At 34.7% G+C, this 22113-nt stretch overlaps 1 protein-coding gene across 4 annotated transcripts in view; it reads left to right on the plus strand.

Annotated features, from left to right (window-relative positions):
• Positions 1–1623: 1623 nt before the first annotated feature.
• LOC136026049 (uncharacterized) overlaps positions 1624–22113 on the plus strand; it is a 58862-nt gene continuing 38372 nt past the window's right edge. Inside the window, exon 1 of one of the 4 annotated variants that reach the window (XM_065702229.1) lies at positions 1624–1850. The gene's annotated coding sequence lies outside the window, so the exon portion shown is untranslated. Of the gene's footprint in view, positions 1893–22113 lie in introns of all 4 variants that reach the window. The other 3 variants (XM_065702228.1, XM_065702225.1, XM_065702226.1) reach the window with 3 other exon arrangements.

The following is a 22113-nucleotide window of genomic DNA, read 5'->3' on the forward strand; positions in this document are numbered from 1 at the left end:
GTTTTTTTTATTTTAAGGCTACATTTTTAACATTCACAACTCTCTTGCGTATCAATCAGTTCGTGGTAACGAACTGCAAGCAAGGAGCGACCCAGCTCAATAGTAACCGAACCTCTAAAAGACGGAATTTTCATACCAGTAGATATATCAAAGCATTGAAATTCTTATGCTGATTTTAAATGTGTAAGTTTCATTAAGTTTAGTCTTACCCATCAAAGGTTACGAGCCTGAGAAAATTTGCCTGATCTTCAAAAAAAGCGGAAAACAGCCCCTAAAAGTCATTTATCCTTAATGGAAATCACGGTATGTTGTAAAGGTTTCAAGCTCCTATCTAAAAAATGTGAAATTTTGTATTTTCTTTCAGAAGAAAGATCAGGGATGCGTCTTCATTTGTTTGTTTGTGCTTTCCTCCTAGGGGTGATCGTATCGACCCAGTGGTCCTAGAAAATCGTGAGAGGACTCATTAGAACGGAAATTAAAAGTTCAAATACCTTTTTTGAGTGACCAAAAAACCGGAAGGCAACTAGGCCCCCTCTCACACCCTTTTTTCAAAATGAACCGATCAAAGTTTTGAGAGAGCCATTTTGTTCAGCATAGTTGAAAGGTTGAGTAACTATGTCTTTGGAGGGATCACGGCCCCCCACAACCAATTGGGAAAGGTCTTGCAAGTTACAAAGTTTGTCCATTGTTTACATATAGTATTTGTTATAGTATGCATAATATTTTCGGTGGGGGTGGTGATTTTCTGCTTGTGCATTTTCCACGGGGATAATTTTACATGGAGATGGCAATTTCAAGGGGTAGATTTTTCAGGGGAAATTTTACACTAGGGGTATTTGCCATAATTCCTATACGAAATTCTTTTTATGCAATGTTTTCTCATTACCGCCTCAATTTTACGCGTGGAGATGTTAAGGGTAATTGTCCGGGGTAAATTTTCACCAGGATTGAATTGTCTAGAGAATAGATATGTGGGGAGGACAGATTTGTCCGTGGAAGAGTAGCCAGATTTTATGGTATTACTAAAAAACGATCGGAAATTAAGTAAATAAAAATCAAGTTTTTTCAACTGAAAGTAAGGAGCAGCATTAAAACTTAAAACGAACAGAAATCATTACGTATATAAGGAGGGTCGCTCCTCATCAACACCTCGCTCGTTACGCTCTAGTTTGAATTCAGTCCCAATCCTTTGATACCCGAAACACTGTTCGTTTAATTTGAACAATAAGAAGCTTTTTTTAAAGTATTCATAAACCTTAGCGTAAAGAGTGAGGTTTTGAAGAGGAGCAACCCCCTCATATCCGTAATAATTTGTGCTTGTTTTAAGTTTTAATCCTGCTGCTTACTTTCAGTTGGAATTTTTTTTTTTTATTTTAATAGTCAATAAAGAGCAGCAAGACTTGAGACGATACTACGGCTGAAGGAAAACGAACGATGCTCACAACAAAATAAATACTTTCCATTACATTGAAATTTACGCAAGAAATTATAAAACATATCACCGAATATTAATTATTAACTCGAATTAGTGGCAATTTAAAAGCACAACTGGTTTTGTAAGTTGTTTTGAAGGTCTTTGCCCTGTCAAATATTTAAGTAATTACGCCCGGAATATCTCAAATGTTACATGAAATTGATACCAGAAATGGCACCCTTGCTTCACTTAAAGCAATTTGGGGCCTGATTGATAATTCTACTAATATACAATTATTAATATCTAAAGATGTTAATTTTATCTGAATTTGGACATAGTTGCAATGCCTAAGGATTGTAGTTGATGCCCTTGAGAAAGCCGTCTTACTTTTCGCATCATTTGCTCTGTCGCTCCTTTGAGAGGCTGATAGTTGACGGTAAGATGTTTAGGTGATATTTGGATACCTCTCATCATCGTCGTGAGTATTTTACCAGACCAGTATTTTTGCTCAAGAAGAGGTATTGCAGAAAAATACAATTAATAGCAATGGTGGATTTAGGGAGAGGGGCCCCGCCCCAAGATTTTTCAAGATTCCACCCTCATTCCTTGTTCTTTTTTTCTTTGCTCTTTTTTAGAGTAAATTGGTCAATTATTGACACCTTTCTCGAATTGCTCCTCCTCCAAGGTTTTGCTCATTGGCGCCTTTGTCAAATTGGGCCTCCCCAAGATTTTGCTCTAGATCCATCCCTGGTTAATATGCAAGTAGGTAGTTTTGTTAAATGACTCAATCAATCTATCAATTTATTTAAAGAAAACAGTGAAATAGTTACAAAGCTTTAAACCCCCCACAAAAGCTCTTCGGCCTGTGAGAGTGGGAGACTAAACATTATATTAAATAATAGCACTTAAATCAAACAAAAGGACCAGAAAAAAATTAAACAACAACAACAAAAAATACCATGCCAATCAAAATAAGCGGATTAAACAAATTGAAAAGGAAAGATAGAAGGAAAAAAAAGAAGGGAGTAGAGATCTAATTCTCTAGGCATAGGAGAGGGTCTGTTAGCTATTTATTAGATTGATCATAAGAATGACATAGCCGAATTTTAATAGGTAGGGAATTCTCATATAAAGGCACAACATAAAACTGGATTAAATCGACCTTATGGTTTTAGTTTTATGAATGAAAATATCCATGTCATTTCTAAGAGAAAAAGAAACACAGGATTCCATTCGTAGCTCAGAATTTAGAAGATATGAAGACTCCCATTCAGAACTAAGCACTATAATAATAAAAGAGAGCACTTAAGTATTATATCGCCAACACTAATCCTAATGAAAAATACCAAAGCATGAGGGAAATATAATACTTTAGAAAAAATTTGGGATATGCATTTGCACATTAAAGGGCGACCTAACCTAGCGCGCCCTCCTAGTGTGCAAATATATAACCCAAATTATATAAATCCAATGAAACATGTCACACACCACCGGTTTTCTACTGAACGTAAGCTAATTGTTTCTTTATACAGACAGATAAAACCGGTCCGTTCTCGAGTTTTACTCAGCGTAAACTTGAGTGTTGGCGGCACAATACATAAGTACCCAAAAGAGTACTATCGCCTGATTTTCATTCAAAACTGTTTCTAGATATAATAGTAGCTACCAAAACAAACATGTCTCAGTTCCCCCTATCCTGCCAAAATGGGCACAAAAAGTTCTAGCCTATATACAAAACTCTACTTTTTTTTCAATTAGCGTTATTTTTCCTGTGAACCTATTGTTGATGAGAAATAAGCACACAATGCAAATCAACAGAAAAACGAAGTTTTATTTATGACCTAAGGCTCTATCTGGTCCTGTTTGGGGGGGGGGGGCACACACGATAGCAACCACTATATTTGGAAATAATCTTGAATGGTGAATCGAACGGTACTGCTCCTTTGCCCCTATAGGGTTTAGTCAAAACGGAAAAAACTGTAAAGAAGAACAAGAGGATATTTGGAGCCAGTGAGACAAAGAAGAATAAATGTGCTGATATTTTTTTGTGTTTGGTATCTGGTTGTTTGGCGATTTTTTTCCTCAGGACTTTCATCCCTGTAGTTTTGACTCTCTATTTACTTTTTTGCACTGAGGATGATCGAGCAGAGCTCTCGAACAAAATACCTGCATATTTATCCTCTCTTTTTTTAATTCACTGGAAATATTTAGTTTTTTCTTCTTCACAATTTTATTCATTTTGTGAATCTCTATAAAAATTATTTATGGAGTTTAGTTCTGACTCCATAAATCACTCTGCATGATTGCCAACGGTTCCAATAAATCGCCAAATACCAAACAGTTCGTGGTAACGAACTGTAGTAAGGAGCCACCCGGCTCAATAGTAACCGAAACTCTAAAAATGGGATTTTGATATCCATAGTTGCATCAAAAGAATCGCATTTTAATGCTGATTTTAAATATATAAAGTTTCATCAAGATTAGTCTTACCCATCAAAAGTTACGAGCCTGAAAAAATTTGCCTCATTTAAGAAAATAGGGGGAAACACGCCCTACGATCTTAATGAAAATCACACCTTCTGATTCAGCGTATAAGAGAACCCTGCTTTAGAAGTTTCGAGCCCCTATCTACCAAAATGTGGAATTTCGCATTTTTTGCCAGAAGATAAATCTCAGATGCGTCTTTATTTGTTGTTTTTTTTTTTCCAGGGGTGATCATATCGACTCAGTGGTCCTAGAATGTCACAAAAGAGCTCATTCTAACGGAGATTAAAAGTTCTAGTGCCCTTTTTCAGTGACCAAAAAATTGGACGGCACCTAGACCCCCTCCCACGCTCATTTTTTCCCCAAGTCACCGGATCAAAATTCTGAGATAGCCATTTTATTCATCATAGTCGAAAAACCTAATAACTATGTCTTTGGGGACGACTTACTTCCCCGCAATCCCCGTGGGATGGGCTGCAAGTTACAAACTTTGACCTGTGTTTACATAGAGTAATGGCTACTGGGAAGTGTACAGACGTTTTCAGGGGGATTTTTTTGGCTGGGGGGGGGAGAGTTGAGGGGAGGGGTTACGTGGGAGGATCATTCTATGGAGGAACTTCTCATGGGGGAAGAGACTTTCGATTGAGGGGGCACAGGATTTTCTAGCATTATTTAAAAAAACAATGAAAAGATAAATATGAAAAGTTTTTTCTACTGAAAGTGAGGAGCAGCATTAAAACTGAAGACGAACAGACATTATAACGCATATGAGGGGCTTACCTCCTCGTAATACCTCGCTCTTTACGCTATAGAATTTTTAGTAATTACAACTACTTATTCTACGGCCTTTGTGATTCAAGGGTCATTCTTAAGGAATTGGGACAAAATTTAAGCTTTAGTGTAAAGAGCGAGGTATCGACGAGGGGTGAGCCCCTCATATACGCAATAAAAACATACGAATACAGAAGTTCGCTACGTAAGTTAATTCGTAAGTTACGTATATTTTTTACTTCTGAAAACGTTCGTAAAAAATTTAAAGTTAATGCCTCTTTAAGTAATCAAAAAATTGGAGGGCAACTAGGCCTCCCCCCTCACTCCTTTTTTCTCAAAATCTTCCGATTAAAACTATGAAAAAACCATTTAGCCAAAAAAAATTAATATGCAAATTTCGTTTTAATTATTAATGTGCGGAGAGCCAAGATCAAAACATGCGTTAATTCAAAAACGCCCAGAAATTAAACAAAAAAAAAACAAGTTTTTTAAATGAAAGTAAGGAGCGACATTAAAACTTTAAACGAACAGAAATTACTCCGTATATGAAAGGGGATTTTCCTCCTCAGCGCCCCGCTCTTTACGCTAAATTTTTTACTGTTTTAAAAAGTAGAGCTAAGAGAAAGAGTCAAACTTTAGCGTAAAGAGCGGGGCGTTGAGGAGGAAAAGCCCCTTTCATATACGGAGTAATTTCTGTTCGTTTTAAGTTTTAATGTCGCTCCTTACTTTCATTTAAAAAACTTGTTTTTTAACAAGTCTAATAATCAAGTTCATGTCCTTTTCTGGACTAAATAATGTAACAACGAAAGTTTTCCATTCATTTGAAATAAGTGAGTAGGTTCCACTGTGTCCCAGCCCCCTCTTTGACCCTGCTTTCTCTATTCCCAAACATACTTCTAGTTTCACATCGACTCTATCTCTGCTGGGTAGAGAGCTGTGTCTCTTCCCTTATCTTCTTCGTCCATTTCTTTCTCTTCTCCTCTCTTACATTGCTCGTCTTTACAGTCTCTCTGCATTGATCTCTCTCATACTGAATGAATGCATTTATTACCCATCAATTATAAAATAGATGGATTGCAACAAAAGACAAAAATAAACGCGAAATGCTTTTTCCTCTGACAACAACAAAGAAAAGTACCAAACACAACAACCAAGAGTATATACCAACTACTGTTGCAAAATAAAAGCCCAAGGATTGAATTCAATGACAAATTATAATGAGTAATCTGTGCTACGATTGCTTCATCTAGATTCGTACTGTCATACCAAGGCAAAACTTATCTGTTGCTTGTCCAAGGTGGTAAGCGCAATAGAAAATTTATGCATTTACAGTAGACAGAGTATATTTTTAGGTCTGTCTGTACTCCAAGGTATAAACAGTAGGGCAAAACCATAGAATCCTTCAAATAGGCCAACAGACGACACGCGAAGTTCCAATTTTTCATCACTAACTGACGGAATGTAAACGAATCCGTCTTTTAAAAGTGATAAAGTAGTAAGCACTACGTCTCAAATATTGACCGTCCAATAGGAAGGCCCTGGTATATGATTTTATCCATGAGCTCAATATCATAAACACCAAGATTAATGCTTTGGACAGCATTAGTTTCGATTTAAACATCAGAATTTCGTGTCTTCCAGCGTTAAAATGAAGTCCAACATCAGCATGCTCTTGTACTTGGATAAAGTTATTTTGTTGCCACCGTTTTAAGTGGCTCAGGCCACAATATCCGCATGACCAATCAAATAAAAAACGATAACAATCAGAATAAGTGGCGTAACACTTATCCGTCACTTGGAAAGAGTTTTATCGTGGCACTTGTGTCAGTAATATTTAAATAGGCATACATTTTTTGGGGTAATCATTTACTTTCCGGCCAAACTTTACTTTCATTAAACTTTCAGGATAAGAAGACGAAATCAAGGGGACCTTATCAAGGACACTTAATCTCGAAAGCAAAACGTTTCCAATGTTGATTCTTCGCTTAAAAATATCAGAATACAGACACTTCAAATAAAATTTCAAGACTGAAAGAACCTTACTTAAGATCAGATATTAAGAAACCCAATCTGGCTTGATTCATGACGTCTTCTTTCTGATTAATTAAAAAAACTAGTTTTTTTAACTGAAAGTAAGGAGCGACATTAAAACTAAAAACCTACTACTGCTCCTTAAAACTAAAATTACTCCGTATATGAAATGGATTGTTCCCTCCGCAATCCCTCGCTCTTTACGCTAAAGTTTTTAATTGTTTTAAAAAGTAGAATTGTGGCAAAGAGTCAAACTTTAGCGTAAAGAGCGAGGGATTGCGGAGGGGACAATCCATTTCACATACGGAGTAATTTTAGTTCGTTTTAAGTTTTAATGTCGCTCCTTACTTTCAGTTAAAAAAAAAACTAGTTTTTTTATTTAATTTCTGAACGTTTTTGAATCAATGCATGTTTGATATTGGCTCTCCGTACATAAATTATTAAAATGAAATTTGAATATTAATCCTTTTTTTTGACTAAATGGCTTTCTCTAAGTTTTGATCAGACGATTTTGAGAAATAAGGGGTAGGGAAGGAGGCCTAGTTGCCCTCCAATTTTTCGGTTACTTAAAAAGGCAACTAGAACTTTCAATTTTTAACGAACATTTTTATTAGTAAAAAATATACGTAACTTAAGAATTAACTTACGTAACAAACTTTTATATTCTTATATTTTTGATTATATATATGAGGGGGTTTGTCCCCTCGTTAATACCTCGCTCTTCACACTAAATCTTAAGTTTTGTCCCAATTGCTTAAGAATGACCCCTGAATCAGAAAGGTCGTAGAATAAATAGTTGAAATTACTAAAAATACTTTAGCATAAAGAGCGAAGTATTTATCTCCTCCTAAATACCTCGCTCTTTATGCTAAAGTGTTTTTAGAACCATTCATATGCGTAATAGTCTCTGTTCGTTTTAAGTTTTAATGCTACTCCTTAGTTTCAATTGAAAAAAAACTTTTTCATGTTTATTTTTTCATTGTTTTATTTAGTAATACTAATAGTAATAGTAATAGTAATACTAGAAAATCCTGTGCCCTTTTTATTGAATTTCTCTTCCCCCATGAAATATTCCTCCAAGGAAAGATCCTCCCACATAGCCCCCTCCCGTTAACCCCACACCCAAACCAAAATATCCCCATGAAACGTCGGTACACTTCCCAATAACCATTACTGTATGTAAACATTGGTCAGAGTTTGTAACTTGCAGCCCTCCCCCAGGGACTGTAGGGGAGTAAGTCATCCCCAAAGACATAGTTACTATGGTTTTCGACTATGCGGAACAAAATGGCTATCTCAAAATTTTGATCCGTTGACTTTGGGAAAAAATGAGCGTGGGAGGGGGCTTAGGTGCCCTCCAATTTTTTGGTCACTTAAAAAGGGCACTAGAACTTTTCATTTCCGTTATAATGAGCCCTCTTGCAACACTCTAGGACCACTTGGTCGATACGATGACCCCTGGAAAAAAACAAACAAACAAATAAACACGCTCCCGTGACCTGTCTTCTGGCAAAAAATACGAAATTCCACATTTTTGTAGATTGGACCTTGAAATTTTCGCTATAGGGTTCTCTGATACTCTGAATGCGATGGTGTGATTTTCGTTAAGATCCAATGACTTTTAGAGGGTGTTTCCCCCTATTTTCCAAAATAAGGCAAATTTTCTCAGGCTCGTAACTTTTGATGACAATGATTAAATTTGATGAAACTTATATATTCGAAATCAGCATAAAAATCCGATTCTTTTGATATATCTTTTAGCATCGAACTTCCGTTTTTTTAGAGTTTCGTTTACTATTGAGCCGGGTCGCTCCTTACTACAGTTCGTTACCATGAACTTTTTGATATTGAATGAAAAAAAGTCTTTTTTAATTGAAAATAAGGAGCAAAATTAAAACTTAAAACGAATAGGAATTATTCCGTACATGAGGGTGGCTGCCCCTTCCTCACTCCTTATGCAAAAGCCTTGAAGTTCTATAAAAACGCTTCTCGTACACATTCAACGGCCCTTGTGTTTTAGCAGGTTTTTTTTTTAAGAATTGCGACAAAAATTCAAACTTTAGCGTAAAGAGGGAATGTCGAGGAAGGGGCAGCACTCCTCATATATGGAAGAGTTTCTGTTCGTTGTAATTTTTAGTGGTACCCACTCCTTACTTTCAATTAAAAAACTTGTTTCTTTTTAATTTCTGACCGTTTTTCAAATTTTGCTAGTAAATTCCTTTCTCTTCTCTCCCATATAAAGTTTTCTCCGGAAAATTCCTCAGAAGCCTTCCTCCCCACGAAAAAGTCTTCCCGTGGGAAATCCCCCAGAAGAAAATTTCCCCGTAAAAATAGTAGATTTCCCGATAAAACTTCTATGTAAATAATGAAAAAAAAATGTATTACAAAGCGTATTACGCATAGCCCTTTTCCCAAGGGCAGTAGGGATCTTTTCATCCCTTGAGGGCAGAGGCATATTTATTGGACCTTTTAACTATGCTAAATCAAACCGTTATCTCAAAATTTTTAGCTGGATGTCTTTGAGGTAAAAGTGGTGTGTGTGTGTGAGGGGGGGGATAGTTACTCTCCAGTTTTTTGTCACGTAAAAGGCCACTAGAACTTTTAATTTAAGTTAGAATGAACCCTCTCTGGATCTTCTAGAGGCATTGGCTCGATTTGATCACCCCTGGGAAAAAACAAAACAAACGAATAAACACGTTTCTGCGATCTTTCTTCTGGCAAAAAAAAATATAGATATTTATCAATAGGAGCTTGAAATCTCTGCATTGGGGTTCTCTGTATGTTGGGTTTGATGGTTTGATTTTTATTAACATCACTCTTCTCTGTAAGGTAGTTTCTCCCCTTTTTTGAAAATCATACAAGTTTTCTCAGGCTCGTAGCTTTTGATGCGTAACATTTAACGCTATGAATTTCTCTATATTTAGAATCAACATAAAAACCAGTTCTTCTGACTTATTTAATTGTTTTCAAAATTCTTTTTTTAATAGTTTTGGCTACTATCTATCCGAGGCGTTCCTTAATTGTAGTTCGTTAGCACGACATCTTTGAACAAATTCTGAGGACTCTGATTTTACTTCATATACATTTTTATCTTTTTCCTTTTTTTCCAAAAAGTGGTCTAAACCACTTTGATGAGGTTGTCATCAAAGTTCACTCTTCAACGTTCTATTTGACAGTGAGTTGAAAGGTCTTAGCACTTTGATGAAGCAAAAACAAGGTCAAGTCTCCCTCCATCTTCATCTGCATAAAATTCCAGAGTAAAAATATCATTAAATATTTATTGTACAAATTCACTGTTATTAATCAGAAATGACTGGATAATACACTTTGTCCAACATTTAAATTACAATCCAACATTTTAAATCTTAGGCAGGAAAACTGAAAAAATAGGTTATTCCTTTCTTAATCAGTATCAAAATTACAACAATTTTTTGAAGCTGCATATAATTTTTGCCTGGGACCAAAAAGAATGGTTTTCCCTAGTGGGTAAGGGCGAGCCTACAGTGTGTGAGTTGAAGCGGCGTTTTATAGTCTGTGTCAGAGACACAGTACAGATATCTAGATATCTGTACTGTGGTCAGGGAGGATAGTGTGAATTTCTGCAGCCAAGCTTTCGTCTGATGAAGCTATGTTTCTGCTTTCGACTAGAAAGCTTCGTTCTGGTAGGCAAGCACCAGATTCAAATCGAAGTTGGAATAAAGTCGAAAAGTGCTGTTAATGTGTGATGGTTCTCCCTTTGCTCCTTTCTTAGTAGTGATATTAAACAGTTGGCCCCCGGAAAGAAAATATACTTTGCAACGCTGATCAATTATCCTTGATGAGCAGATCAAATTATGTGACTTCCTTTTTTTTATACAAAAAATCAAACCCGTGGTACACTATTTTAAAATAGTTGAGGGGCTGCCAACTTCAGTGCTGTGATACATATTAGAAAAAAAAAAAATCTGGTTTGAATATTGGGACGACGGAGGAACTTGTAAATAATAATTGTGTGTTATGCCTCGGTCATCTTGGCCATGAGGAGTTTGTATCTTTACCTAGTTGGTGTACCTATTATATGCTTGTGATGCACTTGAGGGTGTGAGTCGGTTTCAGAAAATTCTGAGTGCGATACTGAAACGGTGGTGAAGCTCAATATAAAAGACCTTTCACCAAAACGCTCCGAAACCGCATCAAGGTCTACTGAAAAAAACTAGAAAATCTTATAAAGCTACGAATAATATTGACAAAAGAGTTAAAAATGTTATTGAAATCATTAGTCCAGAAGACAAGAACCGTTGTGACATTCGTAATGTTGTGAGAAGAGAAGTTAACTATAAAGGTCCATCAAAGACACCGGCTACTGCATATACTAGTGACTATTATCAACTTTCGTTCCCTCATAGTGAAGATCCCGTCTCGCCGTACGTCCTACGAGCACATGATGTTTTATTGCCAGGTGAATAGGGACACTACAGTCATGTACATCATATCCTCTGCGTATAGTTGCATGGAATATCCATGGTGTAAAAAATAAGATAGACCATATATTGCAAGAATTACATGATTGTGGATATTATTGCTTTAATTGAGATGTGAAACAGTGAAGATTCAGTACCAAATTTCAGAGGTTATTCAGTAGAAAAAGTTACTAGAAAAGCGGCTGGAAATATGAGATATTATGGTGGTATTTTAGTGTTAATTAAGCAGGGTTGTTTACAAATAATTTATGTATTCCTAGCAATTCAAAAAACCTTGTATGGGTTCAAATTCCTATTAAAAAGGGCAAAATATTGATGCTTTGACTGGTATATATAGCTCTTCAGTACAGCTCATATAGTAATGAATCAACATGGGATCTGCTTGAGGAAGAGATAAGACATTTATGTTGTCGATATGAAAATGATTATTTTTTAGTTGTGGGGGATTTTAACGCTTATATTGGGTTGTGTAATTGAATGAATGAAGCTTCTTTTGTAGGAACGCCAGATTTGATACCTGATATTTATAAGACATCTAGAAGTAGCAAGAACTTTAAAAGAAAGGTTAATTTTTGCGGTAGGAGGCTTCTATAGCTATGCTCTGATAGTACTCTTGTGGTTATAAATGGACGATTTGGTAAGGATGCAGAGGTGGGTGAGTTTATTTGTCTGTCTGAAAAAAACACAAGTATAATTGATTGTATATTGGTTGGGCTCGAGCATGTAAAATACACAATGTGCGTTGAAGTTCTAAGTATCATAGGGTCAGATCATTTTCCAGTGGAGGTTAAACTAAGCCTTATAACGGGAATAATGGGAAAAATAAATGGTGTAAAGAAGAGTAATGACAATTATAAAAAAAAAATGTTTATTATTAGAACCCTTTAATGACCGAGTGGAGTGACGAGGTGTTGGAGGTATTGGGAAATGAACTTTTAAGGCCTGAGGCAATCGAATGGCTTGACGTTATGTGCAAATCCTCAATGGATATCGATACGACTCTGAGTGAATTGGGTTCAGTTATTTATAATTGTGCTCAAAAGTCTGAAAGGTTAGATAAGAAAATAAATGTAAATTTCTTTGACAATGAGTGTAAAGTTACGAAAAATTATTTAGAAAATTTACTAGAGGCGGTTAAAAATTACTTTTCATCTGAGGAAAACCATGAATTACTGTTGAGATTTAAAGAAAAAAGAAGCGAATATAAAAGGTTGATAAAAAGAAAAGAGTGGCAGAAGGTTAGAGAAGAACAGAAGGAGCTTGAGCAAGCTTTTAATCTAGGTAATACGAAAGATTTCTGGCCAAAAACGAAATCAAATGATAATAAAAGAAAAGCCCTATCAGATATTCCAGCGGCCGATACTTGGTCAAGTTATTTAGAGATTATAGAAGGGGGATTATGTGAAGATTATATGAAAATGGGAGCGATTTTGTTTGTTCCCCATGAGAGAAAAGGATTACGATTTGGTAAGAGAAGTTTCGTCAGAAGAAATTAGGAAAGTTGTCAGGAATATGACAGGAAGGTCTGGACCCAGAAAAGATGGAATACCAGCAGTTTTGTTAAAGAGATCACTTAATGTGATATTACCTGTGTTAGTTTACATGTTTAATAGAATTATTAGTGATGGAGTATGGCCTTCTACATGGAGGACATGGAGGACATCGTACCTATATTTAAAGGGGGAAGTGCCAGGGATCATGAGATTTATAGGTTGATAGCCTTAGCTCCTATACTTAGCAGAATCTTAGAGAAAATTTTAGACAGCCAGTTAAACAATTGGCTAGAGTGTATTGGAGCTATGAAAAAAGAACCGGGAGGTTTTAGAAAAGGTTATAGTACTACGGATAGAGTGTTTATTTTAACTAGATTAATTGAAAAGAATAGATCAGGAAAAAATAAGTTATATGTTGCATTTTTGGACTTAAAAAAAGCGTAATAGAGTTCTGCACAAAAAAAGCCTACATTATGTGGGGCAACCTACTTGTTTTATTTCTTTGGTTGTAAATATGTATTTTGAAACTAGTGCAACAGTAAGAGTACGTGGGTCGGGTATTTCGAGGTCTTTTAAAGTTAAGAAAGGAGTAAAGCAGGGAAACGCCTTGTCACCTCGACTTTTTGGTCTTTTTATTAATGATATTGTTGAATTTTTAGCCAAAAAATGGGCTGCTCCAACAGTGAGATTAGGTAATAGAAACTTCTCAGTGTTGTTTTTTTGCGGATGACATTGCTCTTGTGGCGAATTCGGCATATAATTTACAGAAGCTCCTGGATTTAACGGATGATTATCTAAAGATGAAGTGCCTGCAGGTAAATGTTCTGAAAACAAAAATGATTACATTTAAGAAGAGGAATGATAAATGTGAAAGTAAATTTTGGTTTAAGGGGGAGGAGATACAAGTTGTGGATAAAATTAAGTATCTTGGATAGATTTTTCAATGTAATGGAAGATGAAATTCTCATATAAAGGAAACGTTAAACCGGGGAAAAGCAGCAATGTTTACAATTTTCCGGAATAATGTAATGAGAATAAAAAAAATTGTCGTTACATAAAAGGGTCTTTTTATCGAGAATAATGCCCATTCTACATTACGAAGCAGAGATTTGGAGGTATAAGAGAGCGGCTGAGATAGAGAGTATTCAATTAGGGTACTTTAAGATATTGTTTAGGCTGCATAGAACAACTCATTCCCAGTTTTTAAATGGCGATCTAGACATATGGCCACTAATAAATTATAGACTAGTCTCAATGACTAAACTTTGGTTGAAAGTCGTCCTGTTACCGAGTGACAGGTTGCTTAAGGCTGCTCATGAAGATTTACTCTCGCAGGGAAAAAAACATCATGGCCAACTAAAAATAAAAGACATTTTAGACAAAACAGGGTTTTCCTTTGTTTAGAATGAAGGTAGAGGACCAATGGATATAAATACAAATTTGGAGAATGAGATTAAAATAGTACTAGAGAATCAAATGGTTCAAAAATGGAGTGAGGGGATAGAAAAATCAGAAACATTAAAGTTTTATAAGGATGCTAAGGTGATTTATGGCCAGGAGTTCTACTTTAAGCTGAATTTACCAGCTAGATATTTGACGTTTTGGATGCAGCTGAGAGCTAACTGCCTGCCAATAAGTGGAAGATTTATAAGATGTTCTAAAGAAAGATGTTCCAATGAAGACAGATATACTTGACCGCTTTGCAGAGTTTAAGAGGATTATTTAGTGCATTGCTTAAGCCGGTGCCTAGGGCTCTCTATGATAAGGGAAGGGATATTTAGAAATAATAAGTTAATACTTCTAGGTGTCTTAAATAGTATGTCGCCTCAGTTTATTTGTAGAGTAGCAAGGTATCTGGAAATCTTGTTAAATAAATAAATAAAAAATATCAGTATAATGTAAATGTAACGTTTTATTTATGTCTTTATCCGAGTGTTAAGCGCTCTTTTCAAGGAATTTTTTTTTCAAGTATTAAGTACTAGTATTAGGTTATTGCAGTGCAGTGTTTCATTTAAGCGTTTTATGATGATCACTGATCAAAGTTTATGTTATTTGTGTCTTTCTTTTATGTTATTGTACTATGTTCATGGCTGTATTTGGCTTAAAAATACACTTATCTATCTATCTATCTATTGTATTTTATTCACCGTCTTCTGAAGACCTGCCATAATCTATCTTATGCAGTGTGATCGTCGTCATTATTCAAATCATCAGTCATGTTTACTTTTCCTTTTTGACAAAAAAGTTTAGCCCATGTTTGAATCAATGGCGACAAAAAAAAATCTAAGCTTGATGAATGTGACCAATCTTCCGTCCTGTTCAAGATAGAAAAAGAGGCAAATAAGGTGAAAGTGTTGCAATTGGAAATGCAGAGAGACAAAATCTAGGAAAGCAATTGCTGTATTGATTCGTGATGCCCAAAATTGGCCCATTGTTATTTTATTTCTCTCTAATTGTTTAGTAGCTTGAATACATTGAGATGCTCTCTCTTTGCCTATAGGCCTTCCACCTAAAAGTCTAGTCCAATCTGTTAAAACGACATTTTTGGCCGAGTTTTATGTGTTATATGGAGATGCAGCAAATCTTCGAAGTGTCTTTTGGTTTCATTGAGGTCTATCCAACCCTTTCTTCATGCCCTGTAAGCTACAAGCTTATCGAAGAGGAAAAATTTTTCGATCTTTGTCTGGTGTCGAAACTAATACGGCCAAAACTAGTTTCAATTTCTTTTTTGCATATGAGCCACCTATCCAAGAAGCTTACGTATATCATTTTACATCAGATAGGAGAAGCGAAATTTAAGGATAGTTTTTGTGCATCCCGGCTCTTTTAGTATTATGGCCTGGAATATCAAAAACATTCGAAGTCAATCAACTGAGTCAAACAAAAGAATTACTAAGTCTGACCGGAAAATATTTCTCTGCATGTGTTTCTCCTTGTGCCAATAGCTTACGTATGTAAAGCGTCGAAGGAAAATCGTTGATCTTGTTTTCGGATGTACCGATATTTAGGAGAAAAAAAAATGTTTTGGCATTCTTAAATAACACTTAAACTACCTGTATGTTACCGTGAATGTTTGCCCTCCCCAAACATTCACAGATATATTGGCTGGATCTTTCAGTCGTTCAGGGACATTACGGGTGTGCTGTTTTGAAATTTTGAGGAATATACTATCTTTCGATTTATCTCCCTACACATCGTGAATAGATTCAAAGTTAAACTTTGGCTAATAATTGCGAAGCTTTTTAAACAGATCAGAAACGCATTTTGGCTTGTCTTCACATTCCCTTCCTCTAAACATAAACAATTAAGTCTCTTTGCCTCCTCCCTTTAAAACTGGAAAGTTTTTGCCCGATCCCCACAATTCTCGGGATATTGCTGATATGGCATTTTGATAACACATATAAATTTCAATTCATCTCTGTCCATCCGCCCAAGTCAAAACTTGAGGTCCCATTGGCCCCAAAACACCCCTGGAAAATTCAAATCGACCCCCCTAAGCTGTTCCTGACATGGCGTGGGTACACTATTTTATTAAACCTGGTATAAGGATTTTATTTTCTATCTAAATGGCATGTTCAATTTCAATTGATTCTAGTCCAAAAGGTAAATTATGTTCCTTTCCTCCCAAGGACTTACATCTGCTAGTTTCAAACTCCTTGAGTTTTTTCTATCATTCTCTCCCAGTAGTGGTGCATAGATGGGTCCGGATTGAACGTTTGATGCTCTAAAGATTAAAACCTAAACCTCACTAGAATATTACAGAGGGAACATACAGCCTATATTAAAACAGAAGCAAAATTTATATATTTAGGTCATGTTACGCATGAAAAGAATTTTGAAATACTCGTTGTATTGACATGATTTTTTGTATAAAGGCCCTTGAGGATGATAAATTATTATTAGTATTCATCCAGCGCTTAAATTGTAATGAGTAAGCGAAGTAGGCCTAAACATGTATATACTTTTGAATTCATAATCTGTTAGATTTATAAAGCCTTACCTTTAGTTTTTTCTTTAAGGTTTACAAAAAATCAATTTTTGTACGAAATATATAAATGTGCTATACTTACTTCCTAGTTCAATCACCAGTGATAAACTAAGCCGTGTTTGAAATTACTTCTGAGCACTTAGTTCTGATCAAACAATCCCATCGGAGGGGCTAAGAATTTTAATTCTGATTTGAAAGTTAACGGGGGATAATTATATTCTGCTTATATAGAGGGAGGATTAATATCTGCATCAAAAAACGAATCAAAATTGCTAAACTGATTTATTTTGATCTCTGAGAAGTTAGTGTAGATATAGATTTCAGCTCAAGGATACTGTTTGAGATATAAATGTACATTTATAGTTTCTGAGGAAATTAATAAAGTCGAATAAATTTTAAGCGATATTACGGCGGTACAGTCGTAAACGGTTTTAGCTGGTTCAGAAGTTTATAACTGATTCAAAAGTACTTAAATAATTTATTTTGAATTGTGAAAAGTTAATCTAGATATATCTTTTAGCTCAAGGATGCCTTTTGAGACATGAAGGTACATGTTTCGGAAAAACTGATACTTAAGCTTCTTAAATGTTCTAAAGAAATTAGTGAAGTCGAATAAATTTTAAGCAATATTACGACGGTACTATGAGGGACATGAAAAAAGTCACAAACGTTTTTAACAGGTTCAGAAGTGTATAACTGATTCAAAAGTGATTAACTGGTTTATTTTCGACTGGATAATTTTCAACGGATTCAAAAGCGCTTAAATGATTTATTTTGAACTTTGAGAAGTTAATCTAGATACAAGTTTTAGCTCAAGGATACCTTTTGAGAAATTAAGGTACATTTCGTAGAAAAACTTATACCTAAGCTTCTTAAATATTCTAAAGAAATTGATAAAGTCGAACAAATTTTAAGCAATATTATGGCTGTACTATGAGGGAAATGGTACAAGTCGTAAACGTTTTTAAATGGTTCAAAAGTTTATAAATGACTCAAAAGTGATTAACTGGCTTATTTTCGACTCTGAGAAGTTACTGGAGATGCAGGTTTTAGCTCATGGATATCATTTGAGAGATGAAGGTATATTTTTCTTAAACTGAAATAAGCTTCTTAAAAAAACTCTAATGAAATTAATTAAGTCGAATAAATTTTAAGCAATGTTATATTTTAAGCAATGTTACAAGCAATGCTGAGGGAAATGATACAAGTCCCAGACGTTTTTAACCAGTTCAAAGGTGTATAACTGGTCCAAAAAGTGGTTAAATGGTCTATTTTGAGCTCTTAGAAGTTACTGGAAATATTGGTTTTAGCTCAAGGATACCTTTTGAGACATATGGTACATTTTTCTGAAAACTGAAACCTAAGCTTCTTAAAACGTTGTAATGAAATTCATAAAGACGAAGAAATTTTAAGCAATGTTATGTCGATATTATGAGGGAATGAACACAAGTCCCAAACGTTTTTAACTGGTTCAGAAGTGCATCCGGTTCACAAGCGCTTCACCGGTTTATTCTGAACTCTGAGATAAATAGTTTTCTGACTTAAGTCATATTGGATATACACTTTAGCTCTAGGATACCGATTGAGATATGTAGATAAATTTTTTCTGAAAACTGAAACCCAAGCTTTTAATGAGATTAATAGTTTTTGTTTTTTCTAGTGGTACAACTACTGCGACTACTACTTCTAATACTACTTGTACTACTACTACTGCTACTTCTTCTTCTTTTAAATATTGTTAAATACTATTTTCTCTCTATGCATTCAATTTTGTTTCGTTTTTATAGATGATGAGAGTGACATAAATGAATATTAAAACATTTTTCTTATTCTAGGTCAATGAAAATTAAACATCACCGAAAGACAATGGAGAGATAAGGAAAGAATTGTGTTGAAATGATATAATAAAGCCTTATGAAAAGTGTTGTCTGGTGTTGGGGTATGCATGTGTCATAGTTTCTTACTGTGTATAAAAAAAACTAATAAAAAAAGCCCTATTGCATACAAAAAATTCAGCTAGTAGGCAAATCCTGAGTGTCTTAGTTGCTGACTGAACGTTAAAAATTTAATGAAAGCAGTTCTGACTACAATAAGCTCGGGTAGTTGACAAATTCCGAGTGTTTTAGTTGCTGGCTGTGTACAAATGATAAAGCACTTCTGACTACAACAAACTCAGCTACTTGGTAAATTCCAAGTCTTTTAATTGGTAACTAAGTATCAAAAAATTAATAAAAAAAAGCAATTTTGCATAGAAAAAGCTCAACTAATAGGTGAATTTTGACCGTCTTCCTTGCTGACTGAGCATCAAAAATTTAATAAAAGCACTTTTGACTAAAATAAACTCAGGTAGTTGATAAATTCTGAGCGTTTTAGTTGCCAGCTGTTTTAACAAAAAATCAATAAAACCACTTTTGACTACAACAAACTCAGCTACTTAGTAAATTCTAATTCTTTTAATTGGTGACTGAGTATCAAAAACTCAACTAATAGGTGAATTCTGACCGTCTTCCTTGCTGACTGAGCATCAAAAATTCAATAAAAGCACTTTTGACTAAAATAAACTCAGGTAGTTGATAAATCCTGAACGTTTTAGTTGCCAGCTGAGCTACCAAAAAATCAATAAAACCACTTTTTACTACAACAAACTCAGCTACTTAGTAAATTCCAATTCTTTTAATTGGTGACTGAGTATCGAAAAATAATAAGAAATTACTTTTGCATAGAACAAACTCACCTAATAGATAAATCTTGAGTGTCTTAGTTGCTGACTGATCACTGAAAGTTTAATAAAAGCCCTGTTGACTTCAATAAGCTAAGGTAGTTGATAAATTCCGAGTGTTTTAGTTGCTGGTAGAGTACCAAAAACATTAGTAAAAGTGCTTTTGACTACAACAAACTCAGCTAATATTTAAATTTCGAGTGTTTTAGCTACCAACAGTGTAAAAATGGCCCTTTTGAGTGCAACAAACTCAACGACTTGGTAAATTCCGAGTCTTTTAATTGGTAACTGAGTATCAAAAACAATAATAAAAGCACCTTTGACTTCAATAAAATCAGCTACTAGGTAATTTCTGAGTGTCTTAGCTGCTGACTAAGCATAAAAAATTTAAAAAAAAGTACTTTTGACTACAGTAAACTCAGGAAGTGGATAAATTTTCAGTGTTTTGGCTTCTGGCTGAGTACCAAAATAATTAATAAAAGCACTTTTGACAAAAGCACTTTGCAATAAATCAGCTAGTTGGTAAATACCGATTATTTAATTTGTGACTGATTATCAAATAATTAAATAAAAGCTCTTTTGCATAGAGCAAACTCAGCTAGTAAGTAAATTCTGAGTGTCTTAGATGCTTACTGAGCATCAAAAATTTAATAATAGCACATTTGATTACAACAAATGAAGGAAATTGATAAATTCCTAGCGTTTTAGTTGCTGAGAGAGTACCAAAAAATAAATAAGAGCACTTTTGACAACAAAATTAGCTACTTGGTACAGTTAATTGGTCTTTTAATTGGTCACTGAGTATAAAAAAAAAATCATAAAAAGCCCTTTTGGGTAAAACAAACTCAGCTAGTAGGCTAATTCTGAGTGTCTTAGTTGCTGACTGAGCATCGAAAATTTAATAAAAGCACTTCTGACTACAAAAAAGTCAGGTAGTTGATAAATTCTCCAAAGTTTTACACTTTGGCTGAGTACCAAAAAACTAATAAAAGCACTTTTGACCAATTAAAAGCAGTCTTTTAATTGGTGAATGAGCATCTTTTGACTGCAAAAACTCAGCTAATTGGTGAATTCCCAGTGTTTCGCAACGTTGTTGCCGGAATTTAGCCATCAGCTGAGTTCGTTGTATGCAAAAGTGATTTTATTTAATTTTCGATACCCGGCCAGCAACTAAAACACTCAGAATTTATCAACTACCTGAGTTTGTTGTAGTCAAAAGTACTTTTTCAAATTTTTTGATACTCGGTTAGTAACTATGACACAGCACTAGTATGCAAAAGTTTTTTTTTTTAACCCAGTCACAAAGTAAAAGACTCAGAATTTACCAAATAGCAGAGTTTGTTGTATCCAAAAGTGCTATTATTAAATATTTGATATGCTTTCGGTAACTAAAACACTCGGAATTTACCAGCTAGCTGAGTTTGTTGTAGTCAAAAGTATTGTTATTAATTTTTTTGGTACTCTTCCAGCAACTAAAACACTCGGAATATAAAATCTCCCTCAGTTTATTGTTGTCAAAGCTGCTTTTATTTAATTGTTGTGGCTCAGTCAGAAACTAAGACACTCAGAATTTACCTACTAGATGAGTTTTTTCTCTGCAAAAGTGTTTTTTTATTAATTTTGATTCCCAGTCACCAATTAAAATACTTGAAATTTAACAAGTAGCTGAGTTTATTGTAGTCAAAATTGCATTTATTGTCTTTTTTGGTGTTCAGCCAGCAACTAAAACACTCGAAATTTGTCCACTAACTGAGTTTATCGTAGTCAACACTACTTTTATAAAATTTTGATCCTCAATCAGCAGCTAAGACACTCGAAATTTGCTTGCTATATGAGTTGGTTGCATGCAAAAGTGCTTTTTTAAATTAATTTTGACACTCTGTCGCCAGTCAAAAAAACATGGAATTTACCAATTAGCTGAGTTTGTTGTTGTCAAAAGTGGTTTTATTTTTTTTTTGTACCCAGCCAGCAACTAAAGCCCTCGAAATTTATCAGCTATCTGAGTTTATTTTACTTAAAAGTGATTTTATTGAATTTTTTGGCACTCAGTCAGCAGCTATGATACATGCATACCTCAACATTAAGCAATACTTTTTATAAGACTTTATTATATCATTTCAACACAAATTCTTTTCTTATCCGTCCTTGGTCTTTTTTGTGATGATGAATCTTCATTTACCTCGAATAAAAAAACGTTTTGATATTAATTTAGGTTTCTATCATCATCTATGAAACTGAGAGGGAACTGAATACATTGAGAGAAAATAATATTTAACAGTATAAAAAAAGTAGTAGCAGTAGTAGTAGTAGTAGTAGTAGTAGTAGTAGCAGTAGTAGTAGTAGTAGTAGTAGTAGTAGTAGTAGTAGTAGTAGTAGTAGTAGTAGTAGTAGTAGTAGCAGCAGTAGTGGTAGCAATAGTAGTAGTAGGATTAGTAATAGTAGCAGTAGTAACAGTAGTAGTAGTAATAGTAGTAGCAGTAGGAGCAGTAACAGTAGTAACACTAGAAAAATCAAAAACTATTAATTTCATTATAAGCTTAGATTTCAGTTTTCAATAAAAGTGTATCTGCACATCTCAAACGGTATGCTAGAGCTAAAATTTATATCCCAAGTAACCTAAATCATAAAACTAGTTAGCTCGGAGTTTAAAATTAACTAGTTAAGCACTTTTTAATCAGTTAAACACTTCTGAACCAGTTAGAAACGTTGGCGACTTGTATCATCTCCCTCATAGCACCGACGCAACATTGCTT

The sequence above is a fragment of the Artemia franciscana genome, chromosome 4, assembly GCF_032884065.1.
Source record: "Artemia franciscana chromosome 4, ASM3288406v1, whole genome shotgun sequence".
NCBI classification, from domain to species: domain Eukaryota; kingdom Metazoa; phylum Arthropoda; class Branchiopoda; order Anostraca; family Artemiidae; genus Artemia; species Artemia franciscana.